The sequence below is a fragment of the Topomyia yanbarensis genome, chromosome 3 (assembly GCF_030247195.1).
Source record: "Topomyia yanbarensis strain Yona2022 chromosome 3, ASM3024719v1, whole genome shotgun sequence".
Taxonomy (NCBI): domain Eukaryota; kingdom Metazoa; phylum Arthropoda; class Insecta; order Diptera; family Culicidae; genus Topomyia; species Topomyia yanbarensis.
The window spans coordinates 61,542,039-61,563,703 of NC_080672.1; the positions used below are offsets into that span (position 1 = coordinate 61,542,039).

General features: G+C 40.0%; 1 protein-coding gene across 4 annotated transcripts in view; it reads right to left on the minus strand.

Moving 5' to 3' along the window:
• Positions 1-19,385, minus strand: part of LOC131688646 (beta-1-syntrophin) — an 856,448-nt gene extending 837,063 nt beyond the window's left edge. For all 4 annotated transcript variants that reach the window (XM_058973060.1, XM_058973057.1, XM_058973058.1 and 1 more), the window contains exon 1: positions 17,709-19,385. The gene's annotated coding sequence lies outside the window, so the exon portion shown is untranslated. The remainder of the gene's footprint in view (positions 1-17,708) is intronic.
• Between the last annotated feature and the right edge of the window lie 2,280 nt (positions 19,386-21,665).

Genomic DNA, 21,665 nt, shown 5'->3' on the forward strand with positions numbered 1-21,665 from the left:
TGGTGCTCTGAACACAGGCTCAATTCGAATGGCTTATTATAAAGGTGCTCACTGCTACTAGAGACCGCACTTGCTTTGTTTAAATTTTTACATCCTTCCCGGAAACATTTTCACCACTCCAAAGTCATCTCGAATTCCCAGCCAATACTCCGCCGGCTAACATTTTTCTCGACCCATAAATATTCGGCAGTACTACAGTGTAGCAACATTTTTCACTACACCGATGAAAAACGACCCGATTTCAATTTACCTTTTGTTTGCATACCGCGTATCCCTCATATAAAAACCACTCCACAAACAGTTGGTGGCGTGTGGAATGGGGCTCGGTATGTATGTTACCTATCTACCTACCTTCCTAGCGGAATTCCGTGCGTCACCAGCGCGATGACGTCGTGGCTTCTGTGATAAAGTATGTAGACTACCGGGCACACCGGCAGCAGCAATCAGCCTCTAATAACCTTCCCGAAAGCATTTAGCGCGCGCGGAATGATAAATAACACATCATAAATCCACCGCACGAAATAAAATTTTGTGGTTCACCGCATCATTTTTTGCCCATCCATTCCGAGCCGCGACGGGTCCCCGGTGTGTATTTTGTTTGCTCCGTATACACACAAAACTTGCTCGGTACTCGTTCCTCCGTGGTAACGCGATTCAACTGGGATATTCCGTTGACTGACTTCCCCTGCCAATAGCGAAGACGGAAGCATCTTTTCCATTACACTCTCCCGGTATTTGATGATGTTTACTCTTCGGTGGTTTGCCAAGCTGTGAATAACCGCAGTCAGCTCCGTGGCGGGCTCCGGGCCGGACGGGTCTCGCGGAACTATACAGAAGGCCCTCCAGTCAGTCAGACAGTGCAGTCAGTCAGTCAGTCAAGTAAATAGCTTTGAAGCGAAATTTTTTAATAGGGTCGCACTTTTATGGGTTTAAGTTTGTCTTAGGAAAACGATGGTAAATATTTTCTAGACCACGCGACCCGTAAAGTACACGCAATGTAACTTTTGCCGTGTGATTAGGAGGGGAAGGAAACTATTCCGAGCGAAATTTGCAAACAGCTGTTTTTTAACATCGCATCGGGCAAACGAGCGAAGCTCGGGTGTAATTTTTGCCACCTCTAACACACCACCGAACGAGCTACTATTCCGAACACACCGAGGTCCTAAAAAGAATTCATTCGGAACACATTATGTCACGATTAATGAAGCTGAACGCTTTTACCGGATATGATAATAAAATTAGTGATTTATATATTCTTTCGTCGGCTCAGCTTCAGATGACACTGCGAAGTGCATGGTGGGAAACAGCTGATCCGGCGTTCAAATTGAAACGATAATTCTGTAAAACTCTAAGAAAAAAGTTTTGCGCTTTATTTTCTAGTTTCACCAGTAGTAAATAGTGTGAAGTGTCTAGGCTATTTCGATAGCACAAAAGCCCTGCATTCAGTTGATTAGGGGGAACTGAGCCAAATCGGACCTGGTAAGGGTTTATGAGCTATAAAACTGAAACGTGTCAACCGAATCACAAATAAATATTTTTTCCTAAAAGCCTGATCAATTGCGCACATATTTTTTCCTAAGGCGTCTTTTTCCGATCTTTTACCGTATTGTGTATAAACGGTCATTGGCGGCTCCAGGGAGGGGCACGTGCCCCCTCCCCTATTCGACCAGAAGCTGATTTGGTAAAAAGATATTTACATTTTCCTACTTCAACATGCTAATATTTTCGAAGTGATCAACAAGTTTGGTTTGTTCTTTGGAACACATTTTTTAACCAAGTAAAACACAATTAAATAAATTTTTGTTAGTAACAACACTGGCGGAGCTAAGGGGGGGGGGGCGAAGGGGGCAACCGCTCCGAGCGGCAAAATCAAGGGGCGGCATTTCCTACCCAACAAATTTCTATTTCATTTTTAGTAAGTTTCATTAATCACGATAAAAATCAAATGCGGGCGAAACGCTTGAATTTATATTATTTTCGTGACTATTGACGATTAAAAAGGCAAGGGATCGGGACAACGGATGTGATCGAACAAAACTATGTACATATTGTCTCTACCTCAAAAAATATACTTTATGTTTACAATCTTTTAATTCTATTGGAAAGATGTTTCCTTCCCTGTCACGTGTAACGGATACGTTGGTCCAGCATAGTCGATAAGACAACCGGTCTAATAAGTATTCCATAGAAGGTTAGTTTCGTATGGTAGCGTACGTTATTTGACCGAATTTTTTTTTTGAGTGAGTTGATCCGAGAGTTAAAAAACGATAAGGGCGTTGGGAAGGTGAACTTCAAAAAGTCTAAAAAGTGGCCGGCTGTGAGAAGCAATCCCATTCGTGATCGGGATGATCTGCATGGTTGAAAGAATGCCTTCGGATTGGTTGAATTGACTCATATGTCCTATCTTCAAGAAGGACTACAAACTCGAACATAATATCCTCCGAGGCATAACGATCCTCAATGCCGCCTACCAGGAGGTCTCTCGTGTTCTTTTGAGGAAACTGCGCCTGTTGGCTGAATGCTTTGTCGGTGAATATTAAAGCGGGTTTCGAGAAGGACGATCAACGACGGACCAAATGTGACAAATTCTGGATATATTCCGGGAATACAACTTGCTGGCTGACCATCTGTTTGTGGATTTCAAGGCGACATACGATTCAGTAGAACGAAATGAACTGTGGCAGGTAATGGTTCAGGATGGTTTTCCGACAAAATTGATTAAGCTGATTCGTATGACGCTGCAAGATCTGATGTGCAAAGGAACGGAATCGAGATCTCACATGCTTCTTGGATTTGCGATCAACATCGACATCATTGGCGTTGATCGCAGAGCAGTGGAAGAGGCATTGTTGCCTTTTAAAAGGGAATCTTCAAGAATCGGGCTGACAATAAACTCTGACAAGACAAAGTACATAGTAGCTGGCAGAGAATGGCGGTCATATTGGGTTCGAGGTGGAAAACGATGAGGTACAGTAAACCAATTTATATATTTTATAACACTAGTGACCAAGGGTAACGATGTTAGCCGCGAAGTCATCTAAAGTCCCACAGCCTAAAAATGCGCGCAAAACTTGTTCTATTCAAATCGCTGATACTCCTGGTTGCTCTGTACGGCCATGGATGTTGAAGGAAGTAGGATATCGGGGCATGTTTAGGAGAAAAATTCTGCGTTCAATACTCGGCAGCACAGTAGAAAATGGAGCATGGCGCAGACGCGTGAACCCTCAACGGTACCAATCATAAAACCATGCTGACATTGAAAGGCTGATAAAACACGGCAGACTACAGCAAGCTGGGCTTGTAGTGTGGAATGACGAAAGAGAAACCAATTAAAGTTATGACCAGCAGAGAATCTGGAAGAGGTCGTCGATTTCGGGACAAATTCCGCTCTCGCTGACTGTTTACAATTGAGGAAGATGCGCGTGCGGTGGGCGTCTATGGAACTGGCGGTTCAAGATCGAGTAAGCTGGAAATCCAAAATACATTCAATTATGATTCGGATTATCCGGATTGTTTGGCCTCTAGGTCACTAAGATAATGATGACGATTGTTAGTTTGTTTAGGCAAAGTAGAAATTATGACAGATGCACTTGATCGCCCTTTCACCTAGCGACGTTTGACACCTTGTTATTAGTATTAAATAAATTATAAATACTGTTAAAAAAATTGTCGACTCTTGCACCATGATAAATAATTTCATGGCGCAGAATGTACTTTTCAAGTGATCCAGAAAAGGTGCAGGTCTGGTCAAATACAATACAAAACCCACGTTTGATTAAATTAAAGACCCTCAAAATCTAGATTTATAGCAAAAAACTATTTCTCGGGTCTAAAATTAGTTGGAGGTCATTTGTTATGTTCTTTTGTTAAAAGTATAATTTCATAACAATCGGTTAAAAAATGGCAGCGTTATTCATTTTTTTCTCCAAATTAGAAACTTTCTCGCATGAACTTTTAAAAGGACGGTTTCATATTAAATTTTCAAAAAATCGATTTTTTTGCCTAATTACGTATACATTTAAAAGTATGTAAGTAAACTTTGAAGCTTAGGAAAAACAACGGAAAATATGATTATAGAATCCCATAGTGCGCGACAATGCCTCACTGTTGTGTTCATTATTCAAAGGCAGTGTTCTGATTCCGTTATCCATTCTTTTTATTCGTGTTACAGTTGTGATAAGGAAGGGATACAAAATTTCCGCATTGATTAATCTGATTAGCAATACTTCTAGAAGATACATACTATGATTTTACTAGTATTTGATACCCTTTAAATAAAACTTATGTTCGCAACTCAACTATATAGTGTACATTACCGCATGGATTTATGTTACCTCAGCTCATAATTTGTAGTTTTAGGCACACATTTTAGCATTGCATATATTATTAAGCTTAGAAATATATCGTGATATAAAGCACACTACTGTTTATCGTATATTATTTTCCATTCAAGCTGTCGTTAACATTTCTATTCGTACTGACTTTAGCAGGATGTCGTCTACACGGATACCAAAAACTACCAAAAGTTGAGCTCTTTTGACTCAATCTCGGGGTATCGTGGAATAAGGTAAAATTAGGTAAACCGTGTTGAACGTAGTTTCCCTTTAACCACGGCAAAAACCACAACTCATTGACAGGTTTTTTTTATACTCAACCTTGAATTATACATGCCTAAATTTAAGTTGAATCTACCTAATTTTGAGTATACCTCAAACAACTCAAAAGTACCTTATTCCATGGAAGGCCTCGACTGAGTCGAATCTCTCTCTCTTTGTTTTTGACAATACTAATAAGTGGGAAAGCGACGCAAGACTCAAAACTACCTAAATTTAAGTTAAAAGAACTTCTTCTGCGGGTTGTTTTATTTTACCGTGTAGAATGTGTCAGTAAATGATGGTAGGTTTTTGAATCAATGTTGTCCATTGAGACGCGCGACTATTCTGTCGGTAACACTCACTAACCGCTCAAGAGTTCATGCAATCAGATCGTTAAATGCAGAACTAAATCTCTAAATTTTTCATAAAAAAGAGTGTTGAGTAATTTTCATGAAAAAATCGCAAAATATTGATTGTTTACACATTGTTGTCCCAAACCCGCAGAATATTGTAAACAAAAGAACATAACAAAGCATACCGTTGAAAAGGTCCTTTCTTCTTCTTACCAGAACAGAGGAATTGGAAATCGGTTAAAAATGACCGCGTAGAATTTCTTTTAGCGACGAAGGTTCCGAAAAATACGAAAAAACATGTGCAATATATCAAGATTTTGAGGGTATACAATAATACTTATATATGCTAGTGCTCAAATGAAATTTAATAATCTAAATAATTAGTTTTATAAGCTAGTTTTGCCTTAGCCAAAACGTATAGTTATAGATAAACGTTATTGTTTATAAACAAAATTGGTTTAATAGGGAATTATGTTTCTCTGAACGTTTAGCTAGAGAATTTGAAAAGGAAATGGTTGATCGCCAGTAATTTACAAGAATAATATTTTAAAATGATGTGTCCAATTCTTTTATCAGTTTTTTTTAAATAGGGTTACTGTGCCCTAATTCATCTTAGCACCTCTATTCATCCCACCCATTTGAACATATTAGTTGGAGCAGGGTCTGCTATCTCTATTCAACGCATTAGTTCAAATAGTAGGATGAATAAGTGTGCATTGTATTCGACTTTTTGCTTCGTACAAACGCGAGTAGTTTACATTGTCCAAGTTATATTTTTTATTGATCTGCTTCTTAGAAACGAAGCAACCTATTTAAGCGCAATCCAATCACTAAAAGCCGAGTTATCAGCGAAAAAGTGTGACATCGTGACTTATGAGATGAATAAGGGCTCGTCTACCCTATGTAAGTTTTGAAAATGTGTTACATTTTTTAAAATAATTGTAATGTATTCAATAGTAATTGTTTTAGTAATTTCGCCATTTTTTATATATAATTTTAAAATTAGTTAATCTTGCACTTATATTTCATACTTTTATTTTATATTTAGCCCTTTCATGCCCAACTTTTTTCTAGTGCATGTAGGGTTCCAAAACTATTTTTCCTTTAAAACGGTGGGGTCAAGAAACTCGATAAACCTTTTTCATAAAGGTAGGTGCTTTCCTTGCAGTGTTAGAAGCTGCTCAATTTTTACCTTCCAATGCTCACTACAATTCTCCTAGAATATTTACAATAGTTCAACTGTGTGGAAAACGTGGCCAAAAATAGTCTAAATTGATAAGTTTTATTAGTTTTGACTAATATTGCAACATAACGAAGTTATGTGAAAAATTTATTTTCCGTCGTCAACGTAAACGGTCCCTGGCAGCACTGCTTCATCGGAGTTCAATCAGACTAATTGCAATAACTTCAGTTCTAGAGCTGATCCTTGTAACTGTTAATACTCAAATGAAAGCCAATAGTCACATTTATTAGCCTTACTTGTTTTTGTGAGCAAATCTTGCCTCATTCAAAAGTTATAGCTGTTTAAAAACGTTGTTGTCCACAAACAATATGGGCATGAAAGGGTTAGGGTAATTATAGCTAATATCTTTTATGTTACAGATGGTTTAGGCACCAATTTTTGCTATAATTAAAAGGCCGGAGCGAACATGTGAACGGAGTCCTAGCGCCACCTTTCGAGAGGAAATTAATGCGCAGCACTACTGCCAGGACAAAATATTGGCAATAAAATGTGAAAAGTTCATTTTTATGTAGACATTTTCTAATACTTTTATCATATATGTTTCATGTGAAAAGGCGTGGAAAAATCGAACTCTTTTGAAAATTCATTATAAAAGGGGCTGCAAATTTAATTTTTGGCCCCGAGCAGCAAAACACCTCGCGCCGCCACTGAGTAACGAGCAAAGTATAGTTTCTACTAGGTTTCTGTTACCGACCGGTAATACCGGTAACGAAAATCCGGGAATCCTGGCGGGCTCATTATTGCCCATCTACAGGACGCCGTGCCCTATCTCGCGCGCGTTACGTTTCTATAGAATATAGCCTAGAGTTAAAAATTGACGAAATTAAAATGCCATCGCCTCCAGAAATCTTTTCGATGATAACTGAAACTAAATGACACACACACACATCAGTAGAATGACGCGGTATAGGTAAACACAATGGTTACACTGGACGTAAAAGACACCTTCAACAGTGCTAGTTGGGCTACAATCGCCGATTCGCTGCACAGACTAAGATTTCCCGAGTACCTCTGTAGGATTCTGAGGAGCTATTTTCAGAACCGGCACTGACCTACAAAACTGCACCTGGAAAAGAAGTATATCCGTGCCAGCGGGCGTTCCGCAGGGTTCCATACTCGGCCTAACTCTTTGGAATGCTATGTATGACGGAGTGCTGAAGCTGAGCCTCCCCTGGGGCGTGAAGACGTGATGCTCCTAGTGATCGGCGAATCACTAGAGGAAGTATAAATACTCTCAACAGAGGCGATAGATGCTGTGGAAGACTGGATGCGCGAGAAGAAGCTGGCGCCTCACCACAAGACTGAGATGGTTTTGATAAGCAACCGAAAAGCAGTGCAGTAAGCGAGAATTTCGGTCGGAAAGTGTATCATCAACTCAAAGCGGGAAGTTAGACAACTGAGAGTAATGGTTCGGCTACGCTTTAATAGCCATCTCGACCACGCTTGCGTGGGCGTAAAAGTGATCTCGTATATATCTTGAAACAAATATCGGCTCAACAGTACGTTTAAGCTGATGGCCATACGGGTGGCCATCGCGTATCGAATTTTCTCGTCAGAGGCAGTCCACGTGATAGCTGAAACGATTCCACTCGAAGAAGATAGCGAGTGTTGTAGAAATCGAGGCACGAGAGGAGTCCGTTAACAATCCCGAGCTGATACGTTGAGCAAGTGGCAACATTAGTGGGATAACGCTGTAAACAGTGGATTGACCCATCGACTAATTCCATGCCTGTCGGTTTGGGTGAACAGAGCGCACGGAGGAGTGAACTTCCACATGCCACAATTCTTGTCCGGGCATGGCTTTTTAAAAAAGTATCTGAATAGGATTGGCCACGCGAGATCACCGTTCTGCGTCGCGTGCGTTGATATCTGAGCAAATGGTCTTCGAATGCCCGTGATTCGAGCACGAGCAAAACGAAACGAAAACCATTGTCGGTGAGGACGTTAACATGAACAATATTGTCCAAAGAATGTGCGCGGACAAACAAAAATTGGACGCGATGAACAGAATCGTTCATCAGATCATGTCAGCGTTGCAACGAAGATGACGAGAGGAGCAACGACCAGCAACGTAGCAGAACACGACTTCAAGTCATTGAAGCACCGATTAACCGGAAGTTACAATCCAACCGGAATCGCCGGATCGATCTTGGCACTCGACTAGTCAGTCTGCTGAAGAGAGATAAAGTTGACCAACAGGTGCAATCGGAGTAGGCTAGATCCTTTCCCCGCCTCATACAGGACGTATGAACGCGTGAGTGAGAGTGAATGAGTACATTCAGTACAACCATCCCCCCAGAAGTAATACCGAGAGGTAGTTGCTGGGAGGAACGATGGCGGAGCCCAATGGAGTTTAGTCGGTATTAATGGCAGCGTCACCATTCGAGCCCGACACGCCCCCAGTGCACCCCTGCGGTAGCTTGGACCCTACCAATAGCACGTGTACTGGGCTAGGACGTAAAGGTCTTCTCCATTGTAAAAAAAAAAAATAAAATAAAAAAAAAATTTAAAAAAATAAAAAAGAAAAGAAAAAATCCTTTCCCCGGAATCGCAGGACTGACCTCGGCACCTAACCAAGCAGCATCGTGATAACGTTTACGAGTGAGCTTTCGATGTCGGGAAATTTCTACGTTGGAGCAGGCTATACACGCCGGGCTACGCCGGGACTAGTTAGAGTAGATTGTGAACTAGCACTGGCAAATAGCCGTCAGGGCGCTGTTAACGGAAAATCAACCCTTCACCCGGAATCACAGGACCGAACTCGGCATCTGCCCGGGTAGCATCGGTTTTAGAAGATCTTCCACTGCCGGGGAACTCTTCGTCGGAGTAGGATAGATCTACCGTCGGGGACTATTCGAAGTAGTCCGTAGCGAATCGCCAGCTTGAATCGTCGGGGCATCAGTGAACTGGACGCAATCCTCCACCCGGAATCGTCGGACAGACCTCGGAATTCTACCGGACTACATCGAAGCAAGAATAACGCGTGCGTCAACGGTTGCGGGAGATATTCTTTCGTCTAGGAACTCTTCACCGAGGTAGGCTAGCTCCATCGTCGGAGACTGTTCCGAGTAGCACCGAACGCGACAAACCACCGAGTATAGGGCCGTCGGGGCATCAGTGAACCAGAAGCCACCCTCCAACTGCAATCGCTGGATCGATCACGGCATCCAACTAACCAACGCAGAGAGGAGCGCATGTAGAATATCATGCCGTGCAGAGCTGAAATGGCGGTTATGAGGCCAGCGTTCTAGCACGACCAGCTAGACCTGTAATCAAGTGAAGTGCATGAGTACAGCCTCCCCCCAAAGTAGTCATTTCAAACGGAATCTAGGGGATCAGGCAAATGTCGGACTCCTTGGTGGAGGTTAGAGGACTAGGGCTAAGAGTTATCTTTTCTGTTCAGAGTCCCTCACTCTGGCACACGATGGATGAAATCACTCGAAATAGAAGACTATGGTGTAACTATTGAACGTGTGCTGGGTCGGCGAAAAGCTTTACCACCAAGTAAAAAAAACACACACACACGTAATTGAACCCCATTGACAACCATTGAAGCATGTCCTTGCTGTTATGACAGCTGGCAAGATTTTGTCATAACGTAATTGGGACATCGTGGGATTGCTTATACTGATTTTCTTGTCATAGGAACAGTTCCCTTGCTAAACCATATGTTTCGAAAACAAACTTTATTCTGCTAGAAATCGTGAGCAGTAGCCTTGTAAAATTCGAACCCCTGCATTAACTTGAAATTGGTTTTCGCATAAGTTCCATCGTCGATCACGACACATCTATCAAATTTCGTCCGCACCTGGCCGTACAGCTAACGGGCCCGGGTTCTGACCGGTTTATGTTGTTTGGGGCTACTGTTAGGTTGTTTATTTTCTCGGTGACATTTGTAGTCTTCTCAAAGGCGCATTTGCCACACAGTTCAATGTTAAGTTTTTTCGCCTTAATTGCATAGTTAATTGGTCTCTGGTTGGTTTTACGGAAATCTGCTTTTTTAAAGCGAGGGATTCGCCTGAATCAGTGCAATGCAAAGGATGCCAATTTAAAGGATGACTTCGGCCGAATAGGCATCAATTGACTGACAGGACTTTATTTGTTTGAAAAAAAAAATGGTAACTAGATCTTCGTGTTTCTTGTCAGCTGCTGAATCAGGAGTCACACAAGGAAGCAAATCTGGGGACATTACTGTAGACGCTGTTATTCAAGGATGAAGAATTAATATATGGTGTTGGGTCAGCAAAATTGCCCCATGACATCAAACAGAATCAGTGAAAGTAAATTGAAAATTTGGTTGCGTAAAATTGGACTTGACTAACTGGAAAACAAAAACATTTACCGCGTGTTGTTTATGTTAACAAAATCAATAGCGAAATGGACTATGGTAGAGAAAAAAGAATAGTGATTGCATTCAAGGATGATGTAATTTGTCTAACTATTCGCCAAATGTAAATAAAAACCGTGTTTAGGAATAAGTTTCCGAAATTCGACACCCCCCCCCCCAATTTGCCAGCCGGCTGGAGCCGCCTATATAAACGGTTCTGCGCAAAAGTACATGAAAGGTCCGAATTGCCCCAAACCTGTTCCAATTCCGACCACGCATTTCTCTTTGATTTCTTGCAATACACTGAAAACCATTCGATGAAGAAAATAACAAAATAAATTCTTGTTTTTCTAATTAGTTGATTTCAACAGAAAACGTAACTAAATTTGCTCTTAATTTTGCGAGATTCTAAAATAGTAGTTATTGAAATTTTTTATTGATTTTGATTCAAGACGCACATCATACGAAATGACAGCAAAGTAGCCAAGATGCACACCTTACTGAAACACATCAAGGTAGCGACAGCAACTATATTCATACACGCTGGGCATCAGGGGCGGCGAAACACTTTACGCCCGAGTGGGTAGAAAGCATAGGGTGAGGGGTCCATTAGTAAGGATTTTTTCCCTTTTCGCAATGCACACGCTTACATTACATTCACATTAAATCACGTTCGTTTATGCAAATGGCAATGTGGTACATCGATGTTTTCAAATGTGTGTAGTGCGAGATACATGCGTTGCACATCTAAATTTTTTAAAATGGCTCAAAATTTCGAGTGAGTAATTACCCACTCGGTTATTTTCGAGTGGGTAGTACTACCCATACTACCCACGCTTTCCGCCGGCCCTGCTGGGTATAACGTTTATGCAGGTAGCTAGTTGTCTCAGCTTGAAAAGCTTGCTTTAGCCTGGACGCAACTACCTGAACCAGTCCACAAAAAACAGAAATTCAACTGACCTCATTATGGTTTTACCTAGTTTTTCTTTAAAAACATTTCAATAAAAAGATGATTTTAATTGACTTTTTTTTTCAATACATGTACATTAGAGTGACAGGAAAAAATTTGAAGCAAATCGGACAAGTCTAGCTACCGGACCAACGTGCCTGAAGTTTGTATGGGATTTTTCTACAATTTACATCGAGAAAACGCACTAACTCGTATTTTCGCCGCTAGGTGGCACTATATGCATCATATTATCACTGAAAGTGAAAATAAGAAAGATAATTTAATTGCCTACAAATTTGTTGAAGACTAGTCAATCCGGCTTTGGTAAAAGAAGTTATTAAACTTTTAACGAAGTGATGTCTGAGTCAATTTTGTATGGGGCCTAGCAGTGCATGATTGTGGATCAGTACTTGATTCGCACGAACAAAACATTTTTGTGAAATAACTCAACCAATTTTTTAGTTGAAATTATGATGAATCGGTTTTCCGTGTATAGAAATGAATTCCTTTTTGGCCTAAGTAATAGTTGAACATCTCGCCCAAAACAGGATATAAATAAATGATATTATCCGGCAACAAAAATCTTGTTTTTCGGCTTACACATTTTTCAAAAAAAAAGCGCTCCGAAGAAACATTTGCTCCTAGCCCACACACACGAAAACAGAGAATCGCAATATTTTGTGAGACAGAACAGAGCTACATGACAACCATGAAAATGATATATACGCTTTTCATAATATTACCATAGCTGAGAACCAACTGGGGGTCCGAATTGGGCAGCGGTCCGAATTGCCCCACTTCCCCCTATTATAAATATTTAAATTGTTGGAAACGCAAGCGGCCTTAGAAAGTGTCACTGGACATAGAAACTGCTTTTGATGGATGCTAGAAATCACAAGTCTTAATTTTCTGCCTTCAGGTTGATTTTTTACTACACAGTAATGTATATGGCAAAAATTTTACTTTTAAAATTTTACTCAGATCTGTCCAATGCATAAACTCTGTTTGTAATACCTGCTAATTTACTTATACAATACGGAGAACTCAAACGAAACGTGTACTGAATTATCCAACGTCTGTCTACTAATTATGAAACATCAATTGATGTGTACTCAGTATAGAGCAAAAATGGACAACGATAAGTTATAAGACACATTATACTTGCATCCCCCATCGAGAGTGGGGACTTTTGGGGAACTTCTTTTCCCAGATCTAATTCGTAGATATTTTTGGGCTTTGATCAGTTATGATTCATAGTAGTTCATACCAATACAATGAATATGTATATTCAATAATCACAAAAAGGTGCTCTTATTTTTCACAAGACACATTTAAGCATATTTCATTCAAAATTCAATAGAGATGCGAAGAACGTGTAATGTCTCTTTTCGAAATTATAGTGTACATAAAAGCTCTAACTAGAACTTAACTAAATTGGAATTGATGTAGTTTTCGATTTTACCTGCCTACCCGTAGTGCAACGTTTCGAAGGGATACTGCTTTCATCTTGAAGGTGTAAACATTTGAAAATAGTTACAGTTTTCTCACAAAACAAACATTTTGCAAATTTTCTCAGGCCTACAAATAATTTACCAAGTGGGATGTGATATTGAACTTGTTTTCACAAAAAAACTATTTACGGGGTAATGGTAGACAAAAATAGTTTTGTCTTCTCAAACCTCCACAATTAATAAATATCTTATCCACAATTAATAAAGATCTTATCACAAAACTTAGAAACGGATAGAGAAACAGCAAGAAAGATGTGACAGTTGCCACGAGCACGACTTCCTTGAATCACGTAGATGTGTTTCCATACCCTAATATTGAAAACCGGTTTAGTCTAGCCCGTAAACACTCTGTATATAACGCTCTCATTTTTATTTAATGGAAATTGGTAAGCATACATACAGACATTGTCTCAATTTGTCGAGCTGAGTCGATTGGCCTCCATGCCTCGGAAAAAGTTTTCAAAGTTTGAGGGAATCCTATACATTTCTTTTGTTATAAATGTAAAAAACTGTGTTTCGAATTTTTTTTTCGAAAACTACTCAAAAATGGTGAAAATTTTCACCTCATCTCGGTACACGACTGGTAGATGAATCAGTTTTGTTTGTTTGAAGATAGGGCAACAGGTCAAACGACCGTCATATCCATCGATTAATTGAAGACGGTGTTCGACATATAACTTGCTTTTGTGTCATTATTTTTCCCATTCTGCTTCCTTTATTCTTCCTTCTCCTTACCCTCCCACACGGGAAAAAATCCGTTAATGAATTCTTGAAAACAAGATCACGATTCTGCGAACTGAAGGATTTACTACCAAGTTTCTGAAATTATGAACAACTGTATCGATTTTATTGGCTATTTTCGGCAAATTTGAGCCTAAGAGAAATGAAAGCAATGAAATTGAAAGACGGATAGGTATTCTAGAGCGAATCAGGTCTAAACTTAGAGCGGAAAACTAGAACTAGGCAGGCTCATATGGACATGATCGAAAGGAAAATATGAGGAATTCTATGCCTTCTACTAAGTAGGAGTTGGGCGTTGCACCCAAGTCTACCGCATCGTCTATGGTAGAACATAACTCATCATCATGTTTTACCGCCGACGCCGGCGCCCATGGTAACAGCAGGAATTGAATGGTAAACCGTGTGTGTATGTGTGTATTTATATATGTATGAATGTGTGTCAAATAATCTCACTGATTTTTCTCAGAGATTGCTGGACCGATTTGCTCAAACCTAGTCTCAAATGAAAGGTACAACCCCCCCCATCGGTCGCTATTGAATTTCTTTATTTGTCCGACTTCCGGTTCCGAAGTTACGGTACGGTGCGGTCACACAGCAAATTCCCATATAAACTGTTTCCACCATGATGCCCAAATAAGGCAATACATATTAAAATGTGTGCAACATTACTTGGTTTTGCGTGTCAAGATCATTAAAGACCCATCGAAGTCGCTTTGACCACATTGGCCACCTATGACGGTTCTTGGTGCTCCCGGGGAACTTGCCAAGCCCCTAAGTTAATTTCATACCTATTTCTCGGCGAATTCTTTACCGATTTTAACAAACTTGGTCTCAAATGAAAGATAGAAGTACCTGCTATGGAGTATCTAATTGGTCCGATTTCCGGTTCCGGAATTACATGCATGCAACCCTTTGGAGGAATGCTGAACTTTCTAGCATAAAAAATATATAAAAGAGTCTAAGGGCCGATTTTTTCACCCTCGCTTAGCGCTTAACCCATTATTGCCCAACCTACTATATATAGTAGGTGCTAAGAATAACTCCTATTACTCAATTAATAACGCAGAACAGACATTATCAACGAGTTAATATTGTTCATATACTCTTGCAGAATATGTTTAGAGAAGTTAGAGTGGTTAAACCGGTGTTTATGCTTTCTTTTTAATCAATTTTCACTTAAGGGGTTACACATTTTTGTTAGGATGAAAAAATCGAATTTTTGTAAATTAGATATTCTGAAACTACATACACTGAGGAAAATTTTCTCAAAGTTTCATTAAGATCGGAATACTACAACTTAAGTTATAGCTATTCATAGACCGCTACCCATTCACCACTTGTAGGCGGTACGTAGTGTTTGATACGCTAGACCGTTGACTCGCTGCACCGACAGTAAAACTCGATTATCTCGGAGTTGTATTTTGTTGAAAAGTTTATCCGCGGCGATCACGATATCTCAGGAACCGATTAACCGATCAATCTTAAATTTTCACTGGTTGTTCCTTATAATATCAGCTACTTTGAGTACAAAAATAATTTTACTGGAATGACCACATCATTTTTCTTCGATCGAAAAACACAATTTGTGATGCGCGTGAAAAATAAGTTGGGCAATAATGGGTTTTAAGCCAGGTTTAAACGTACTGGTGAACCTGGTTTAAAATTAAGCGAGGGTGAAGAAATCGGCCCTAAGGCAGATACAATCCGAAAGCATTCAATTCAGCTCCCAAAGTAAACAGAAATGCACTTCGATTTTAGAAGCGAAGTGATTGGAAATGCCTTTGCAGACTCATCGAGACTAGTAGGTTGAATGAAGTACTCTCGAAATTGAAAATCTGTTCTATTAAAATTAAGGTAATCCGATTTTTTCCTACTGCTCATTTACACGCATCCTGACTTATTGTGGCTTAGATTTCAATTTAGTTGTTTGTGGATGCTTCTAATTCGAATACATTTTGGAAGTAGCACAATGTCATGGAGTACCTCTATTAACTGGATACACGCAATGCTTAGCAACTGACATTTGAGCTCATCGATAAAACAAATACAGATTGTGATATTGAGTATCTGTGGATGTTTGGTTTCTCATTGCCGATTAATTGAATAAATCCGAATTTATGCATAAAAGATAGAGTAGAATGGGGTTAAATGGGTATGGGGGTACAATAGGTATATGGCATTATCTTTGATATGTTACTGCAAAGGTCGCTCATATTGCGTGAATTAGATGCACGGTACAGAACATCGTTAATGACTGTCATTTTGGCTGTTACTGTAAATCAACTGTATTAGTTACTGCATCGTTTATGTTTTTGCGTGTTGTTCTGCGAACACGCATTGTCTTTCGTCATTAGAGTACATTTAATCAATACTTAAAATATGGGTATTGTGTTGGTTTTTCGATATTATTTTTGAAAAAAACAACATGAAACATACGCTTGGGGGCACGATAGGTCAGCGTTTGGGGGTCATTACTATACTGTAAATTTATGACATTTTGCCAGGAAAATCGTGCGTAATTTCATGCGAAACCCGTCAAAATGATGTGAAGAGGACAAAAAGAACACAAGTGCATCTGTACAAGATGGCGCCAGTATTCGATCACTCTCTAAACAATTCAAGGTTCCGTTCGAAACATTGCGTGCTCGTGTGAAAGGAATGTGCTCGTCATCAATGAAAACGCGTCAGATATTTTGCGTGAAACAATATAATAATATAAGGTGTTGTTGAAGTAGCTGATCAAAAAACATGATCGAAAAAGAGAAGGAAAAGGAATAAAAAATGCTCCGCAGCGCAAACGTAATCGTCGCACAGCCGGAATGCACAAGTTCAATTCCACACTCTGGCGATGACGAGGACACTAAAGAAGTCAATTGCAAGTACAAAACCAGGCGCAGCTGCTGAAAAAACACCTTTTTTCAACATTTCTTTCCGTGGTTTCACGAATGGCGTCAAAAGAATGTATTTATTATTTGTGTAATAACTTTTTAAATAATCTGCAGTATACATACTCTTCAAATAAATGTTGAACCGCTGATTTCCTAGGTACGTACATTGTTTTATTTAACCTCGAATATAGTGACCTATCGTACCCCCAAGGTTTGAAAAACATCGGAAAAAAGTGCCCTCACCTTATTGGATTTAACTTGGAAAATATTTGTTGCCAAAATGTGGCCAAGTGCTTGTTTGTCAAAATCAGTGCAACAATATCATCGCAGGAGCTCACCAAAGCAAAACTGACCTACTTGACCCCACTATACTCTACTATACATAACTGTAATAATTTGTCCTTCGAGTTATGCTCTTAAATGGCGATTAGACCGACTAGGCCATTAGCTGGGCACTGATTCCACAAATGATTGCATCTGCATGGATCCTAAGTAATAATTATCAGCCATGGTTGAGATTCGATTATTTTTGATATCATTTTCCCAGACTACAATAACTGTCTCAAAGTCTTATTAGAAACAAAAGTTCTTTAAATACTTTAAGTGAAAATTATTTGTTCTCCTTTAAGGAGAAAATTGTTTAGAAACATCTTTGCGCGTGAAGAGCACTTCACCACCTAATAACTAAATTAATTATGGAATTTGCGTTTCGACCTTGTCTCATCAGAATCCGACACTAACTTAGTGACAGGACGCTTGTGAGGTCCCGCAAGAAAAGGATCTCATTTAAAGCTGATGAGATCTAATGAAATAGAAATATTTCATTAGTTCTCATCAGCTTAAAATGAGCTTCTTTTCTTGCGGGACATCACGCTTGACTAGGGGTTTGAGGTCTCCGTTTTTTTGAAACTATAGCGTCATTCCGGCGCTAGCTAAGTCCTGTCGCTAAATTTGTGTCGGATTCTGATGAGACAAAGTCGAAACGCAAATTCCATAACTAATCCATGAATACTATTACGCTTCATAATATGAGTAAATCAATTAAATGACAAATACAATTCATAATTCATTTTCGGCAATATCGCACATTCCCTTACCTACCTTTCTGTTCTCGTTGGATTGCCAATTCTCGATCTATTTAGCTATAGTTCCAACTATCTATCACTTGCTGTTATGATTGTATGACTTTCAACTTTTGGTGCTAACCACTGTACTTTGGCAATGTTTACTTCTACGCCGTGATCAGTCACTCTCTATCAGTTGACGGACTGTACATATAGCTGTTCTTGCCAGCAATTATATGATTCATTAAAAATTTCCCGATACTTTGCCATACATGATTTTATGCATTCTCTTCCGTAGTTATTTCCGCTAACATTTTCAAAACAAATAACTTTTTTCCGGCCCCAATCATTCAGCTCGCAGGAACGCACAATTTGTCATACACTGACTGCCCCAGCCACGCACTTCCAACTGCAATCATGAATGATAGCACCAAAAAAAACTGCAAAACTAGCCTCCATATACAATAGATATTCAATCACCAACACATACACATTCAGCCGAACCGTAGCGTAGTACGGTCAGATCGGGTTTAAAAAAAACGGTGAGTAATTAGAGCGGGATTTGTAATATTTATTATTCAACAATCGTGTGCTGCTGACACGGCTTTTCCTGGACCTTCGGTCACCACTGCACAATAGACAGGGGTGAGCTTTATCATCCTCTATTTTCTCTCTGACCCCTTCACACCAAAATAAAACACGTACCCCTATTCACGTTCACTATTCTCACGCGATAAAAACACATGAACACTCACGCAGTGGATGAGCAAATTTTTCGCTTGTCGCTCATGAGAATTCGATGAGCTTTGTTTATCAGAGAGGTTCACCTGCCGAGACAGTTCGTTGTCACAAAATACTTCACTTGGCTTTGATTTTTTTTTGCTAATATCAAATTACAATTCAATAGAAGAGACTTTTACACGAATCACAAGTAGTTATTCGCGAATTATCAGTACGGTGCCAGTAAAAGTAGCCTCCTACGATCGAAGGATTGTCACCGGTTTCATTTTTTTTATCAGTGAAAGGATAGCTCTCACAGACGCTCACTAATGATTTTCTCACTTTCAGCACACATCGATCGCCGTTTGATGGTTGCGGAGTTCCTCGAATGATGGTTGCAAAATTACCGAATTTCCCGTCAGAACCGCAATTTTTAAGTGCTGGTTCTGTTCGAGGTTGTTCCTTTTCTCCAATGCTTTAAGTTATATTCATGGCGTACATATAGGGACGATTTCCCGCAGTTTTATTACGCCTTCTAACACACTTACACACATGCAAAACCGTCCGCCCGACCGAAACACTCTTAATCGATTTTCCACTTCCTTCCCATAGGTTCCCAGACACTGCACTGGCGGAGTCTGGTTCAAAACTTCACACCAAAGCTGATAGACAGATAATTGTTGGGGCCTTGTTTACGTTGCAGCTATTTTTCCCCAATCGTTACTTATGCTGAGATGATTCACTATCAGAACAGATTCAGATTGATAATCCTCTGAAACTTGCAGTTCCCCCTTTCTATGTGTATTTTGCAAAACAGCACTTCACTTGTCACATTGCACGTAACACTTTTTCACCAGTAATATTCGCACTAGAAGTGTGAACAGATTTTTTTTTTTCTAAAAGCCTAAAGGCAACAAAAAAACTATCCAGGTACTGATAACAGTTCCTTTCAATGCCACTCGTGCAGCGAAATCAAACCGAACCGAATCGAGCGTACGCCAAAAGACGACTGGATTGGAGCAGCCCCGAGTGTCAGATATTTTCTTCGGCAATTCTTCTCGACTGCTCTCCAATGCTCTCCCGGGCAGATCTACTCTCACACACCACTGCATAGTCAGCCCACCACCCCCCCCATGCCAACAACCGCCTTTTTTATTATTGTTTTGATCGGAGTTCAGTGTAGTACACATACATAGGTAGATACGCCTTGTTGTAGATACCAGTTCTGCTCTGACCCACTGCCACCTGGAAAATCAGCTAGCCGAGTTGTACTATGGGTCGCGTCATTCATAAAACAGGAGAGCACCAAAAGCACAGCTCTGAAGGCAGCGAGAGTGAGAGTCGTCGCGTGTGTCCGCGCATCATTGATTGTTCACAGCATAGATCTAACACCTACACAAACAATGCAGCATGGGCTCGGACACGTGCGGAGACGAGAGCTTGCGAGAGATGGCGCGAGAATTGCGCGCTGGTGGTGAGCGAAAAGCGCGAGCTTTTTCTATATAGTTGTGTGTGTGCGTGTGTGTGAAGGCTCCCAGATATGAGCCGTGAGTTGAGTGGGTGGTGGGTGACTTTTCCTAGTGTGCTTACTCGCTATGCACAGTTGATCGATGTAAGGCGCTCTGGACAAAATATGATTTGGCTAACTTTAAAATGATCGTTTTGCAAAATCGGTTTATCGGTGAAGAAATTTATTAACCTCCATACAAAAGATTTAAACAACACATATGTACAGTCGGGTCTTCTATTACGCGACTAACTGGGGGCGTGAAAAAGGAATCCGCGTTGTAGGATACCCATAGCTTATGAGATTTCGACTAATTGGGGCTGTGGCCATTTATTTCGTCCGTGTCAACATGTAGCGCCATACTTTCTTTGGCAAAGTTGTTGTACTCACTTGGGCCTACAACTTAGTGTAATTGGGTATCCAATTAGTTGAGAACTACGCCGCCAGGGGTGCTATAAAGAGTAAATAAATCGAAATTCGCGTCGTAAATTCGATTAGCATCAAATGGATTCAATGTCAAATATATCAAGACCCTGATTATTTTGAAAGGTGGTGTCTTCAGGAAATTTATAAAAGAAGTCCAGAGCTTCTGGATGTATAACTCGCAATTACCCCACCAGGCGGCGGTAGTGCTAATGCAAATATTCAACACATGTTAAAATAATTCTACATCTCAACATCGTGGTTTGATAGAGTAGTACTGTCTTCAGCAAAGTTGCTCGAGAGGTCGAGGACTACCCAATGGTAACAGATTAGTTTGGAATACTCACACTATGCGGCGCTAGTGAGCGCAGAAACTTTCAGGACCTGGTAAATTAGAAAGATGGTGTTTTCGGCAAAGTTCTTGAGGAAATCAAGGACTGCTTGATTATAGACAGACTTAATTGGAATGAACCCGCTAGGCGGCGCTAGTGAGCAAGATTTTTTCAAATTTAACATTGAATCCATTTGATGCTAATCGAATTTACGACGAGAATTTCGATTTATTTACTCTTTCTTCATAGCACCCCTGGCGGCATAGTTCTCAACTAATTGGATACCCAATTACACTAAGTTGTAGGCCCAAGTGAGTACAACAACTTTGCCAAAGAAAGTATGACGCTACATGTTGACACGGACGAAATAAAAGGCCACAGCCCCAATTAGTCGAAATCCCATAAGCTATGGGTATCCTACAACGCGGGTACCGCGTTGTAGGAATCCGCGTAGTAGGAGACCCGACTGTATGTATCTCAAATCGAAATATTTTTGAATGGAGTAGAATGGGGTCAATTAGGTCAGTTTTTTGGCGAGCTCGTGCGGTGGTATTTTTGCACTGATTTAGACAAACAAGCATTCGTTGGAAAGATTATACATCTGGCAACGCTTTCAAAATAATGATTTTCTGCCTGGCTAAATATTTTTCAAGCTGAATCCACAATATGCCCTTTCTTTTGGTATTATGTTTTTGCTGATTAATCCCCCTATGAGTGAGATATTTGTACAAATTTTCGTGGAAGTGATAATATCGAAATGATGCCTTCAGCAAATTTGTAATTCTTACTTTTGCGAATAACTTTACAGAAGAATTCAAATATCTATTTTGAATACTTTACAAGTTATGGCTTGTTGTTTGTGGATTACTCTTTGTCGCCTATTTATTGTTCAATACAGTAATAATCCATTGAAATAAGCCAAACATTATTTCGATAAAACGAATTTTGTATTTCATTTTTCTATCTACAACCGCTAGAAATAATCACCAAACACTTCCAAGTTGTCTGGAAG